Consider the following 7,970-nt stretch of genomic DNA (forward strand, 5'->3'; position numbering starts at 1 on the left):
TCCAAACATACACATTTCTGCTTTTTAGATGGTTATTCTGGTTTCTCTCAAATACCTGTGTCAGCAGGGGATCAATCGAAAACTACTTTTACTTGCCGTTTCAGTACTTTTGCTTATAGATGTATGCCTTTTGGTTTATGTAATGCATCTGCTACCTTTCAAAGATATATGATGGTTGTATTCTCTGACTTTTATGAAAAGATCTGTGAGGTATTCATGGATGATTTCTCCGTTTATGGATCCTCTTTTGATGATTGCTTGAGCAACCTTGATCGAGTTTTGTAGAGATGCGAAGACACTAATCTTGTCCTGAATTGGGAAAGTGTCACTTTATGGTTAATGAAGGCGTTGTCTTGGGGCATAAGATTTCCGAGAAGGGTATTGAAGTTGATAAAGCTAAAGTTGATGCTATTGAAAAGATGCCATGTCCCAAGGACATAAAAGGTATAAGAAGTTTCCTTGCTCATGCCGATTTTTATAGGAGGTTCAATAAGGACTTTTCTAAAATCTCTAGGCCTCTGAACAATTTATTACAAAAGATATTCCTTTTGTCTTTGATGATGATTGTGTAGAAGCATTTGAAATACTTAAGAAAGCTTTGATCACTGCACCTATTGTTCAGCCACCTAATTGGAATTTACCTTTTGAAATTATGTGTGATGCTAGTGATTATGCTGTAGGTGTTGTTCTAGGGCAAAGAGTTGATAAGAAATTGAATGTTATCCAGTATGCTAGTAAGACTCTTGATACTGCCCAGAGAAAGTATGCTACTATTGAAAAAGAATTCTTAGCAGTTGTGTTTGCATGTGATAAGTTTAGACCTTATATTGTTGATTCCAAAGTTACTATTCCCACTGATCATGCTGCTATTAAATATCTTATGAAAAAGAAAGATGCTAAGCTTAGACTCATTAGATGGGTTCTTCTGCTCCAAGAATTTGATTTACGTATTATTGATAGAAAGGGAGCTGAGAACCCCGTTGCAGACAACTTGTCTAGGTTAGAGAATGTTCTTGATGACCCATTGCCTATTGATGATAGCTTTCCTTATGAACAATTAGCGGTCGTCAATGCTTCTCGTACTGCTCCTTGGTATGATGATTATGCTAATTAGATTGTTGCTAAATTTATACCACCTAGTTTCACATACCAGCAAAAGAAAAAGTTCTTTTATGATTTAAGACATTACTTCTGGGATGACTCACACCTTTATAAAGGAGTAGATGGTGTTATTAGACGTTATGTACCTGAGCATGAACAGGAACATATCCTACGCAAGTGTCACTCTGAATCCTATGGAGGACACCACGCTGGATATAGAACTTCACATAAGGTACTGCAATCTGGTTTTTATTGGCCTACTCTCTTCAAAGATGCTCGTAAGTTTGTCTTATCTTGTGATGAATGTCAAAGAATTGGTAATATTAGTAGACGTCAAGAAATGCCTATGAATTATTCTCTTGTTATTGAACCGTTTGATGTTTGGGGCTTTGATTATATGGGACCCTTTCCTGCCTCTAATGGTTACACACGTATTTTAGTTGTTGTTGATTACGTTACTAAGTGGGTAGAAGCTATTCCAACTAGTAGTGTTGATCATAACACTTCTATTAAAATGCTTAAAGAAGTTATTTTTCCGAGGTTTGGAGTCCCTAGATATCTTATGACTGATGGTGGTTCACATTTTATTCATGGTGCTTTCCATAAGATGCTTGCTAAGTATGATGTTAATCATATAATCGCATCTCCTTATCATCCGCAGTCTAGTGGTCAAGTAGAGTTAAGCAATAGAGAGCTCAAATTAATTTTGCAAAAGACTGTCCATAGATCTAGAAAGAATTGGAACAAAAAACTTGATGATGCATTATGGGCCTATAGAACTGCTTACAAAAATCCTATGGGTATGTCTCCATATACGATGGTTTATGGAAAAGCATGTCATTTACCTCTTGAACTTGAACATAAAGCATATTGGGCTTTTAAAGAGCTCAACTATGACTTCAAACTTGCCGGTGAGAAGAGGTTGTTTGATATTAGCTCACTTGATGAATGGAGAACCCAATCCTATGAGAATGCCAAGCTATTCAAAGAAAAATTCAAACGCTGGCATGACAAAAGGATACAAAAGTGTGAGTTTAACGTAGGTGATTATGTGTTATAATTCAACTCTCGTTTAAGATTTTTTGCAGGAAAACTTCTCTCTAAATGGGAAGGTACTTATGTTATCAAAAAGGTCTATCATTCTGGTGCCATAAAAATTAACAACTTCGAAGGCACAAGTCCGAGGGTGGTGAACGGTCAAAGAATTAAACATTATATCTCAGGTAATCCTATCAATGTTGAAATTAATATTATTGAAACTGTAACCCCGGAGGAATACATAAGGGACACTTTCCAGAATGTTCCAGACACCGAAAAGGAATAGGTATGTGGTACGGTAAGTAAACCGACTCCAAAACAATTCTAATGGCAATTTTTATCAGTTTTGGAATATTTAAGAATTTTAGGAAGAAAGAAGTAGTCCAGGGAGGACACGAGGCCTCCACGAGGGTGGAGGGCGCGCCCACCCTTACTGGGTGCGCCCCCCTGTCTTGTGGCCACCTCGTGTGCCTCCCGGACTCTGTTTTCTTGCACGTTACGTATTTTGGTCGGTAAAAATTCATTATATAAACTCTCGAAGGTTTTGACCACCGTATCACGCAAATATCCTTTGTTTTCGTTTCGAGTTGTTTCTGTTGAAGTTTAAGAGCAAGATGTCTTCTCAAGAGTCAGTCGGGGAGAGTCGGGTGTCTCACCCGACACCAATTCCAGGAGCAAATAGGGATGCTTATCACTTTGGACCATCACCGGAGGATGAGATGGAGGCCGACTTGAAAAGGATATATGCCATGGAGGAAGATCAAGAAGTCACCTCTCATCTCCAAACAGAATTCATGATAGGGGAACTACATAGCTCGGCTATTCCAAATTCGGTCATCCCTTCCAACTTTAGATTTCTTTCTTATGAAAATATGAAAAAGAGCGTCACTTGTTCTTCAGAAGCTATGCAACATCCTTGGGTAAGGGAGCTTTAGCCATTACAGGCAAGCTCCGCAAAGAACTTATGGACCTCAAACAACAAGTCAATAAGCTCGAGGACGAGAATCGTATCCTGAGGGGGATCATTGCCAAGAAGATCATAACACCAACCGTGAAGAAGGAGGCATAATTACATGGGTATGGGCACTCCCCTTGGCAACTGCCAAGCTTGGGGGAGGTGCCCCGGTATCATATCACCATCACACTCTTATCTTTACCGTTCTATTTAGTTTGATCCTTTTAGTAGTATCTTGATGTAGTAGATTGAAGTTTTAGTATCAAGTAGTTTTGAGTTTTGCTTTGTGATCTCTTTATGTAATCAAGTCCGTGAGCTATCTATAATAAAGATTAGTGTTGAGTCAAGGGCTTTGCTATCTTGCTATGATCTTGAGAAAGTAGAGAATAGAAGAGTTCATATTGATCTTATGGATAGTAATGACTTCACACATAGAAAGTATGAGACATAAAAGTTGTTGAGAGTTGACAAACATAGTTTTGGTCATCGTTGAAATTAATAGGAAATAATAAGGAAAGAGAGGTTTCACATACAAATATATTATCTTGGACATATTTTATGATTGTGAAGCACTCATTAAGTATGACATGATAAAAGAGTTGATGTTGGACAAGGAAGACAACGTAATGGTTTATGTTTTCTCACATCTCAGTTAAAGTATATTGTCATTGACCTTCCAAACATGTTGAGCTTGTCTTTCCCCCTCATGCTAGCCAAATTCCTTGCACCAAGTAGAGATACTACTTGTGTTTCCAAATATCCTTAAACCCAGTTTTGCCATGAGAGTCCACCATACCTACCTATGGATTGAGTAAGATCCTTCAAGTAAGTTGTCATGTTGCAGGCAATAAAAATTGCTATCTAAATATGTATGACTTATTAGTGCAGAGAAAATAAGCTTTATACGATCTTGTTGTGGAAGCAATAAAAGCGACGGACTGCATAATAAAGGTCCACATACAAGTGGCAACATAAAGTGACATTATTTTGCATTAAGATTTCATGCATCCAACCCTAAACGCACATGACAACCTCTGCTTCCCTCTGCGAAGGGCCTATCTTTTATTTTATGTTTTTACTTTATGCTTGAGTCAAGGTGATCTTCACATTTCCCTTTTTCATTTTATCCTTTGGCAAGCTCCTCGTGTTTGAAAGATATTGATATATATATATATATATCCAGTTGGATGTAAGATAGCATGGACTATTATTATTGACATCACCTAAAGGTGAATACGTTGGGAGGCAACACAATAAGCCCCTATCTTTCTCAATGTCCGGTTGAAACTCTATAACCACAAGTACCGCGTGAGTGTTAGCAATTGCAGAAGACTACATGATAGTTGAGTGTGTGGACTTGCTGAAAAGCTCTATTCTTGACTCTTTCTGATGTTATGATAAATTGCAATTGCTTCAATGACCGAGATTACACTTTGCTAGCTCCCAATGAAGTTTCTAAACCATGCTTGACATTGTGAATTGATCGTTACTTGAGCATAAGAAATCATATGACAAAATCTATTTATGTTGTTGTTATAAGAATGATCATGATGCCCTCATGTCCATATTTTATTTTTTATTGACACCTCTATCTCTAAACATGTGGACATATTTTTTGATTTCGGCTTCCGCTTGAGGACAAGCGAGGTTTAAGCTTGGGGGAGTTGATACGTCCATTTTGCATCATGCTTTTATATCAATATTTATCGCATTATGGGTTGTTATTACACATTATATCTCAATACTTATGGCTATTCTCTCTTATTTTATAAGGTTTACCATGAAGAGGGGGAATGCCGGCAGCTGGAATTCTGGCTGGAAAAGGAGCAAACATTGGAAACATATTCTGCACTGCTCCAAAAATCCTGAAACTCCACGAAACTTATTTTTGGAATTAATAAGAATTATTGAGCAGAAGAAACACCTCAGGGGGACCACACCCTGGCCACGAGGGTGGGGGCGCGCCCACCCCTACTAGGCGCGCCCCCTGTCTCCTGGTCCCCCTGGTGGCCCTTCGGTGTCCATCTTCTGCTATATGAAGGCTTTTACCCTGGAAAAAATCGTGGGCAAGCTTACGTGACGAAACTCCACCGCCACGAGGCGGAACCTTGGCGGAACCAATCTAGGGCTCCAGCGGATCTATTCTGCCGGGGACACTTCCCTCCGGGAGGGGGAAATCATCACTATCATGATCACCAACGATCCTCTCATCAGGAGGGGGTCAATCTCCATGAACATCTTCACCAGCACCATCTCCTCTCAAAACCCTAGTTCATCTCTTGTATCCAATCTTGTATCCAAACCATAAATTGGTACCTGTGGGTTGCTAGTAGTGTTGATTACTCCTTGTAGTTGATGCTAATTGGTTTACTTGGTGGAAGATCATATGTTCAGATCCTTAATGCATATTATTACTCCTGTGATTATGAATATGAATATTCTTTGTGAGTAGTTACGTTTGTTCCTGAGGACATGGGTGAAGTCTTGCTATTAGTAGTCATGTGAATTTGGTATTCGTTTGATATTTTGATGAGATGTATGTTGTCTTTTCCTTTAGTGGTGTTATGTGAACGTCGACTACATGACACTTCACCATTATTTAGGCCTAGAGGAAGGCATTGGGAAGTAATAAGTAGATGATGGGTTGCTAGAGTGATAGAAGCTTAAACCCTAGTTTATGCGTTGCTTCGTAAGGGGCTGATTTGGATCCATATGTTTAATGTTGTGGTTAGGTTTACCTTAATACTTCTTTTGTAGATGTGCATGCTTGCAATAGGGGTTAATCATAAGTGGGATGCTTGTCCAAGTAAGGGCAGTACCCAAGCACCGGTCCACCCACATATCAAATTATCAAAGTACCGAACGCGAATCATATGAGCGTGATGAAAACTAGCTTGACGATAATTCCCATGTGTCCTCGGGAGCTCCTTTCTCATTATAAGAAATTATCCAGGCTTATCCTTTGCTACAAAAAGGGTTGGGCCACCTTGCTGCACTTTATTTACTTTCATTTCTTGTTACCCGTTCAATTTATCTTATCACAAAACTATATGTTATCTACAATTTCAGTGCTTGTAGAGAAAACCTTACTGAAAACCGCTTATCATTTCCTTCTGCTCCTCGTTGGGTTCAACACTCTTACTTATCAAAAGGACTATGATAGATTCCCATGGTTCAGTAACGCATGATCGCTCGGGTTCAGTTAGCCAACGCCTCGCACATACGCGCGTACACGAGAGAAATGTGGAAACCTCCGTGCATCGCTCGGCCCCGACCACCCACCGTAACCGGGAACTCTCTGATATTTTCCTCGCCCTCGCTTCTACCACGGTTTTTTTGTCATGGACGGCCCAAAGAATGTCATGCAGCTGCGTCTCCGGCCCGCCCAGGATGAAAAGCCCATTTTCTGTCATGATTTTTTGTCATAGAAGTAGGAGCCCACCACATCTATGATGATACCAGGTTTTTTCATAATTATCATCATAGAAGTGTCATAAGCATGACAGGAAAAAAATTCATTCGGCCCAAAATGTCATGAATGTGTCTCTTTTTTGTAGTGCTAACTCAATATGCTTGGTACGGCGATGATGAACCGGGTTGGCGAAGAGGTAGACAGTCGAGACGTTGTCGCAGTAGACACCGCAACTCAGTCGATAGGACATGAGAGCTCCTGCAGCAGTTGACGAAGCCACGAACACTCGGCGGCGACGTTGGCTACACCGCGATACTCAACTTCAGCACTGGACGGGAGACCGTAGGTTGCCGCTTAGACAATCACGAGATAAGCGAGGGTGCAAGGAAAACACAGTAGCCCAAAGTGGAGCGACGAGTGTCGGGGCAGCCGACCCAGTCGGCATCGGAGTAGGCGGTGAGGATGGTATCGATGGAGGCGTGCAATGTGACGCCGAGATCCATAGTGCCACGGATGTAGCAGAGAATCTGCTTGACAGCAGCCCAATGAACATCCCGAGGAGCATGCATGTGAAGACACACTTGCTGAACTGCATACCAGAGCTCTGGTCGAATGAGTGTGAGGTACCGAAGAGCCCCAACAATAGACCAGTAAAAAGCAGCATTCAAAGCAGGAGAACCATCCATGGCAAAGAGCTTGGCCTTAGTATCAATAGGGTAGCGATGGGCTTGCATTTAAGCATGCCAGCACGATCGAGGAGCTCGTGAGCGTACTTCCGCTGGTGAAGGAAGAAGCCATCCGGATGACGCACCACCTCAACACCGAGGAGGTAGTGCAAAGGACCCAAGTCCTTGATGGCAAACTCAGTGCGAAGACGATCAGTGAGCTGACTGAGAAAGCCAGCCGTACATGCCGTCAAGATGATGTCATCAACTAAAGGAGTAGATATGCAGTGTCGGAGCCCTGCTGGTAGATAAACAGTGATGCGTCCGAGCGGGTAGAGCGAAACCCGAGTTGGTGCAGAAATGTCGCGATGCGCTGGTACCAAGCGGGAGGAGCCTTCTTGAGTCTGTACAAGGACCACGAGAGCAGGCACACGTGGTCGCGATATGCCAAATCAACAAACCCCATGGGCTGCTGGCAGAAGACCTGCTCCTCGAGGTGACCATGGAGGAAAGCATTGGAGACATCCATCTGGTGCACTGGCCAGGCACGGGAGACCGCAAGGTGGAGAACCGTGTGGATCATCCCGGGCTTAACCACCGGAGCAAAGGTGTCGGTGAAGTCGACGCCAACACGTTGCCGGAAACCACGAATAACCCAACGCACTTTATAGCGGTCAAGGGTACCATCGGGACTGAGCTTGTGTTTGAAGACCCAGTTCCCGGTAATCACGTTGGCGTGCTGGGGACGAGGAACAAGCTGCGACGTCCGGTTGCGCAGAAAGGCATCAAACTCCTCTTG

The sequence above is a fragment of the Triticum dicoccoides genome, chromosome 6B, assembly GCF_002162155.2.
Source record: "Triticum dicoccoides isolate Atlit2015 ecotype Zavitan chromosome 6B, WEW_v2.0, whole genome shotgun sequence".
Taxonomy (NCBI): domain Eukaryota; kingdom Viridiplantae; phylum Streptophyta; class Magnoliopsida; order Poales; family Poaceae; genus Triticum; species Triticum dicoccoides.